Raw genomic sequence first — 7,916 nt, forward strand, 5'->3', positions numbered from 1 at the left:
GGATCAACTAATGTCCCTAAAAATTTATAGGAATATCCGCCATAACAAGAATAATAAAAGTCCAGTTGAGGCCTAAGAGAGAAAATGAAAGTTGTCACATGAAATGACAAGACTTTTAATTGGTAGTTTTTGAAATAATTAAATAACTTTCAAACCATTGCTCAAATGAAAAAGTTCCTGAAACAAAAGTTGTAGATCTCGAAAAACTGAACAAAGTTGGTATTCAAAAGTTTTTCATTTGACCTCGGGAACAGTAGGAAAATCACAACTGACATCATTTTCCGGTCGAAATCACCGAAATTTCGGTCGAAATCACAGAAATTTCGGTCGGAATTCACCGAAATTTCGTTTTTTGAATTTGAATTCCCTTTCCGTTCGGAATTAGCGAATTTCGGCGAAATTTCGGCCGAAAATTCGTTTCCGGCAAACGGCGGGATTCGGAAAAAAAACGAAAAGGTGAACCCTGCTTACAAGGCAAATTCAATTAAAGCATCACAATAGCTAGTTTGTCATTGGCGCACATTAAATCAGCTAGTGTTTCATCAGCGCGTATTAATTTGAACACATGACACAACGAGGTTAGGCATCCAGCCATTCATCTAGCATCTACAAAGTTGAACGTCACCTGGCACCCTCGGCAGCTTACTCCCTCTGTCCTAAAATATAAGGCATCCTAAATCTTTGTAGATAGATTACAGAGGTAGAGAAAAGACACATGTACCCTGATTAATACACTATTCAGTTAATCAATTGCTTAATTTTGGACTGGCTATTCAATTTCTGCACCAAAACTAAGGAGACTAGCATGCCATTTTTTACTCCCCCACCCACCGCAATTGATTTCTTACAAAATTGGTACCAAACTCAAAAAGGTTATCATACCTTTTTGTCCAAAGAACCCTAGAATGCCTTATATTTAAGTATAAATTTTAAATCCTTCAAAGCCTTACATTTCAAAACGTAGGAGATACGTGCCTATTTCGGTCAACCACGCTAGACAAAAAAGCATCAACTTCTTTATCAAAATATTTAATGCTAGTTACTCCCCATTCTTTTCGATAGATAAAACACGGTGCTGGGGAATTTACATAGCCTGCGAAACATAGTCCCATACGAAATACACTCTACTACCAATTATAAATTATATATTTTTAAATATGACTACCAAAAGGAAACAGAAGGAGTATGATTTGTTCCAAACAAACCATTCAAATTTGTAAGGAGTACATGTTTAATGTTTTTTCATTCTAGATTTTAAGATTACTATATTTTTTCTACATCATTAAATTAAAAAATAGTAAAGAACACCTAGAATGACATACAACCCCACACAATGTGTCGGTACCCCAGGACTGGGGTACCCCCTCTTGCTGTGTCTAGGCAAAAGCCTTGTGGTTATCCTTGACTACGTCCAAACAACCGGACCCCTGCGGTCCGGAGCCCTGTTCACCCGACAACGGTCCCGGATCCGTCCCCCGGTTGGGAAAGGTCTGGGAGCACCACGTGTTCCGGAAGAAGCGGGCGCTCAGCCCGAATAATCGGGGGCTCCGGACCTCCCGTGGAGGTCCAGACCCCCATGGGGTCCCGGACCCCCTGTATAGTAACCGGACCCCTCACTAAGGGAAGGAATTCACACCCCGCCCCGGGGAGGTCCGGAGCTGCCACGTGTCTGCAACCACAGACACGTATATAAGGCCGCTTGGTCTCCATACTAAGGTTCACCTACCACTGCATTCATTGCGGTAGGTGGACGTCCGCATTGATTTAGCAGAAGCCGAGGCGATTCTTTGACCAGGGGACACTATTGATCGCGTATTACCAAGACGTGTAGTGGAGCCGCTGGCGCCGCCCACGCCGCGCCTGTCAGTCTGCCATGACAGATGGACACGATGGCTCGGCTTCACCCATTATGATGCCTACATAATAGCCTCAATAGACCGCGCCGCAAGCTACGTTTCCCCAATGGGCACCTTGCTGACGGGACAAGAGAAGACCTCCCTGAGTCAAAGGGGCAGCAGGGCATGGAAGCATATTGGAGAAAAGATTCACAACTACTGTAGCCATTTAAGTACTCTGTGCAGTATGCTACACAGTGACGTTGGGCCCACTTGTCGGGGCCTCGACGACCAATGTATCCGCACCCCTTGATCTATAAAAGGGGGGCGCCCGCTAGAAGAAAACTCAGGCTGGGAAAAGGCCAAGGCCCGGCAGAGGATAGGGTCATACACAACCAAGAACAATACTTCTCCCAGTGGATGTAGGGTATTACGCTCCGGCGGCCCGAACCACTCTAGGTCTTGTGTTCTTGCATGCTTGCCTCAGTGCTAGATTAACCTCACCGCCTAATACTTCCCCGAGTTCTCCCTCACTAGGGAATAGGCGGGTGCGTTCCGCCACCCGGCTGTGGGTACCCTAAAAATCCCGCGACATTTGGCGCCATCCGTGGGGAAGTCAGGCGTTGGCTCGATCTTCAGGCTTCTGGGCTGTGTTCATCCTCTGCAATGGTGAACGAGAAGATGAAGGAAGGCAGGGTAACACCCACGCCACATGCCATGGAGCCGGCGCGGCAACGCCCACAGATCGGCGGCGCACGGCAGCGGCGCCTACTGTGTGTCGCCACTGCGACACCTCAGAGCCGGCGCTGCGGCGCACAGCGGAGGCACCGCTGGGCGCTGCCGCCCCTCCATCGACTCAAGGTTTTCTCTCAAGCAACGGCCACGCTTCCTCTGCGGTGGCATGGCGTCAGCTCAAGGCTTTCTCTCAACATGGAGCCTGGAGCCAACGGCCATCCCGGAGGAAGTTGGCCGTGTCGTCGTGTCGTCTCCGGCACCACCCGAGGTGCTTGGTGCTGCTGCAGACAGGACCCTACCACCAGGCGCGGGGGCCCCTGGCGCTAGCACCAAGGACAAGCCGGCGAACGACCGCCCTTCTCCACGCTCCGTGCTCGTCCATACGAGCACCCGTTCTTCTGCTGCGCCAGGGCGGAAAACCAGGTTCTGCCGCAGCAAGCGGCAGGCGGGCTGGCTCCCGATGGCAGGCGGCGACGGCAGGGGGCCTCTCCCATTCAAAGCCAAAGAATTTGTCTCATGCTACCTAAGCATATGACAGCTCTTAGGCAAGGAGTGGGCCCCCGAGCTCCCGAGGTGATGCTAGATGATGCAGTTCAGGCACATCCAGGGCGCCTTCACCTCCGACGACTATGAAGAATCAAGGACGAAGTGGAGCGGTACCACTTCCAATCAGAGAAGGACATGCTGTATAGAATGCAGCCGAAGGTTACTCCTAAGATAAGACTAAGAAAATTCCTCCTTTGTAATAACGTGGCGCCTACGTGTGAGTCCAGAGCGGTCAAGGTCCGACCTTGTAAACCCGACCTCTGGCCCTATCACACAAACAGGCAAAAAACGGTCCGGAGCGGTAGAGGTCCGACCTCGTAATCCCGACCTCTGATGTATACCATGACAACCACAATAATAAAGGAGATTTTCTTTCTCAGTTTTATCTAGGCTCCACCTTGATTACATTTATTCGCATTGGTTTAACTATTCTTTCCTCTTAAGCGGAATCTTTCTTTTATTGCTAACAATCCAAGTTAAGTTGCCGGCTTGTGGCCAGGTGGGGACACCCCTTCTAGCTGGAAGGCAGTTCGGACCCCTAAGGACCTGCTCCGGAGAAGTAGTACTCGTATCCTGGGGCAGAGAAGCTCCGCGTAGCTTAGCCTGGTAATGTACCCTAAGTTTACGTACTTCACTACCCTGTTACAAGTACTCTAGTATCCGAGACTGCTGTCTTTAGAGGTTCCGGGCTCCCTTCTAGTATAAGGCTTGGTTTCTCACACCTTACTATGAGGTCCGGTGATATATTTCATCGGATCATTAGCAATGACTCAAGTCCACTCCGGTGGCCCGCTCCGGCGGAGACCGCTCGCCATGGTCGACTCAAGTCCACTCCGGTGGCCCGCTCCGGCAGAGACCACTCGCCACGGTCGACTTAAGTCCACTCCGGTGGCCAGCTCCGGCGGAGACCGCTCGCCACGGTCGACTCAAGTCCACTCCGGTGGCCCGCTCTGGCGGAGACCGCTCGCCACGGTCGACTCAAGTCCACTCCGGTGGCCCGCTCCGGCGGAGACCGCTCGCCACGGTCGACTCAAGTCCACTTCGGTGGCCCGCTCCGGCGGAGACCACTCGCCACGGTCGACTCAAGTCCACTCTGGTGGCCCGCTCCGGCGGAGACCGCTCGCCACGGTCGCCAAGAGCCGGGTCCGGGAAAGTAGTGCTTGCTCCCTGAGCGATCCGAGGTATGTGTAGCCGCTTAGCTTGGTTCCGCACCCTAAGCCTACACCTTCGTCGCCCTGTGGAGAGCGCTCTAGTACCTGAACCTGGCAACCGGTGTACCGGCCTCAGGGGTCCGGAGCGCCCGCTCTATGCATGAGCACACCGACGCAATCAAGTTTGCGTGGAAACACATCACGGTAGTAGGCCCCACCCGCGGGTTCGTACCTCTCCCGAGGTGGGCCCGGGGGCCACTGTCGGTAACCCAGGACTGGGGTACCCCTCTTGCTGTGTCTAGGCAAAAGCTTTGTGGTTATCCTTGACTACGTCCAAACAGCCGGACCCCTGCGGTCCGGAGCCCTGTTCACCCGACAACGGTCCCGGACCCGTCCCTCGGCTGGGAAAGGTCTGGGAGCACCACGTGTTCCGGAAGAAGCGGGCGCTCAGCCCGAACAGCCGGGGGCTCCGGACCTCCCGTGGAGGTCCGGACCTCCGCGGAGTCCCGGACCCCCCATGGGGTCTCGGACCCCCTGTATAGTAACCGGACCCCTTACTAAGGGAAGGAATTGACACCCCGCCCCGGGGAGGTCCGGTGCTGCCACGTGTCTGCAAGCACAGACACGTATATAAGGCCGCTTGATCTCCATACTAAGGTTCACCTACCACTGCATTCATTGCGGTAGGTGGACGTCCGCATTGATTTAGCAGAAGCCGAGGCGATTCTTTGACCAGGGGACACTATTGATCGCGTATTACCAAGACGTGTAGTGGAGCCGCTGGCGCCGCCCACGCCGCGCCTGTCAGTCTGCCATGACAGATGGACACAACGGCTCGGCTTCACCCATTATGACGCCTACATAATAGCCTCAATAGACCGCGCCGCAAGCTACGTTTCCCCAACGGGCATCTTGCTGACGGGACAAGAGAAGACCTCCCTGAGTCAGAGGGGCAGCAGGGCATGGAAGCATATCGGAGAAAAGATTCACAACTATTGTAGCCATTTAAGTACTCTGCGCAGTATGCTACACAGTGACGTTGGGCCCACTTGTCGGGGCCTCGACGACCAATGTATCCGCACCCCTTGATCTATAAAAGGGGGGCGCCCGCTAGAAGAAAACTCAGGCTGGGAAAAGGCCAAGGCCCGGCAGAGGATAGGGTCATACACAACCAAGAACAATACTTCTCTCAGTGGATGTAGGGTATTACGCTCCGGCGACCCGAACCACTCTAGGTCTTGTGTTCTTGTGTGCTTGCCTCAGTGCTAGATTAGCCTCACCATCTAATACTTCCCCGAGTTCTCCCTCACTAGGGAATAGGCGGGTGCGTTCCGCCACCCGGCTGTGGGTACCCTAAAAATCCCGCGACACAATGCTTATGGTTTCCATTAGCGGAATTCTAGTGAAATTACAAATAAAGCAAGAAAAATTTTGATCGATTGTTCTAAAATTGGGCTAAAGTATTGACTGAAATTTGAAACTCTAAGAGAAAATTCCCGGCAAAAAAAATAATCATTAATATCTATATGACCATTTACTAGTCACCGCAACGACTACTTTGCTAAAATATAGAGATCTTCGAATTTTGTGGTAAAGTGGGCAACGACTGACTTTGCTAAAATATAGAGATCTTCGAATTTTGTGGTAAAGTGGCGCACCCCCCTCGGTTTCGCTCTAGCTTCGCCCCTGCGTCTAGGGCTTCTTCTTTTTTTTTTTTGAAGAAACGTCTAGGCTTTGTGACCGATGGATTCAATGAGCCTTCAGTTTTATTTTCAAAATAAAAGAAAATGAAAAGAAAAGAATGAGCCGTACGTCAAGTTTAGGGTGTGTTTAGTTGGTGAAAAAATTTGGATTTTGTTGTTGTAGCACATTTCGTTGTTACTTGACAAATAATATTTAATTATGAATTAATTAGACTTAAAAAATTTATTTCGTGCTAATCAGTTAGACTGTGTAATTAGTTATTTTTTCAACTGCATTTAATGCTCCATACATGTGTCCGAAGATTTTTTTGGAAACTAAACAGAGCCTTAGATTAGCTGGGCAAGCGGGACATGACCTTTCAATCTTTCATGGGTCAGGTTGTTTTCTTCTTCCTCCTCTTTCTGAATGCACCTAGGTCATCTCGAGGCTTGTAGATTTCGAGCTACTTAGCCCTTTTTAGTTCTCAAAAAAAATTTCTACAGTACCCATCACATCGAATTTTTGGACACATGCATGAAATATTAAATGTAGTTGAAAAAACAACTAATTACACAGTTTAACTTATTAGCACGAGATGAATCTTTTAAGCCTAATTAGTCCATGATTGGACATTATTTGTCAAGTAACAACGAAATGTGCTACAGTATCAAAACCCAAAAAATTTCGCGAACTAAACACAGATACGGATCAGATTAGGATGGTTCAGTTGTTGGATTAGCTAGCTGTTGCATCTGTTTGCCAAGCATGGAAGGCAAAACGTAAAACCTTGCTATCCTGATGAATGAGTACACCGTGACAAGTTACATTTTAACTTGGTATATACGACGTCGAGAGTATAAGGCCCTCCACAATGTGAAAAACTGGCATCACTCTTGATATGTTGCAACGTGAGCATCGGTGTTAGATAAACAAAACAACTAAGGGTGTGTTTAGTTTCCCCTTTTTGGAATTTTCAAAAGAAATATTTTCACATTTGAAGTATTATATATAGATTAATCAAAAAACTAATTACAGAACTCGTCTGTAAACTACGAGACGAATCTAATGAGCTTAATTAATGAGTCATTAGTATATATTTATTGTAGCTTAGCAATTTAGTATCTTATCACGACTTAATTAGGCTCATTAGATTCGTCTCGCGATTTACAGTCCATTTGTGTGATGCGATTTGTTTTTCAACTATATTTAGTACACCATGCAAGCGATTTATAAATCTTTTAGAATTTTAAAGTTTGGATCTAAACAAGACCTAAAAGCTGCCACAGATGTCAGGAGTATGCCCTGTCTCAACATCTCACACCTGCATCGTCTCTCTCATCCCTCTCCTTGTTTTTAGACCTTGTTTAGATCTTTACCTGTAAATGTTAAAAAAACATCACATCGAATGTTAGGATACATGTATGAAGTACTAAATGAAGTCTATTTACAAAACTTTTTGCATGGATGGGCTATAAATCGCGAGACAAATCTAATGAGCCTACTTAATCTATGATTTGCAATGGTGATGCTACAGTAACCATCCACTAATTATGGATTAATCATAAATTAATTAGCATCATTAGATTCGTCTCGCGATTTACAACCCATCTATGCAAAAAAATTTATAAATAGACTTCATTTAGTACTTTAAATTAGCAAGATTCCAACGCAAATTTTTTACATTTAAAAAACTAAACACGGCCTTATTCACTGAGGCATCGGTGCACGTTCTGGCACCGCTCCCAATTTTTTAGATGCTAGCACCAAGTGTTGCAGTGGTGGGAGTGATGCTAAAATATTCTCTCTCCATTCCAAGCATCACTTAAGGTATACGCCGTGGAAGACCTCATCACCACCATGTGCATATTTTGCAAATGAAGTAATATATATAACATATATAATATAATGCCTGCATAATTCACAGATAATCCATGAGTTTGTGGTGCTCTTCAGGTAACTTTGCATG

The sequence above is a fragment of the Panicum virgatum genome, chromosome 2K (genome assembly GCF_016808335.1).
Source record: "Panicum virgatum strain AP13 chromosome 2K, P.virgatum_v5, whole genome shotgun sequence".
NCBI lineage: Eukaryota > Viridiplantae > Streptophyta > Magnoliopsida > Poales > Poaceae > Panicum > Panicum virgatum.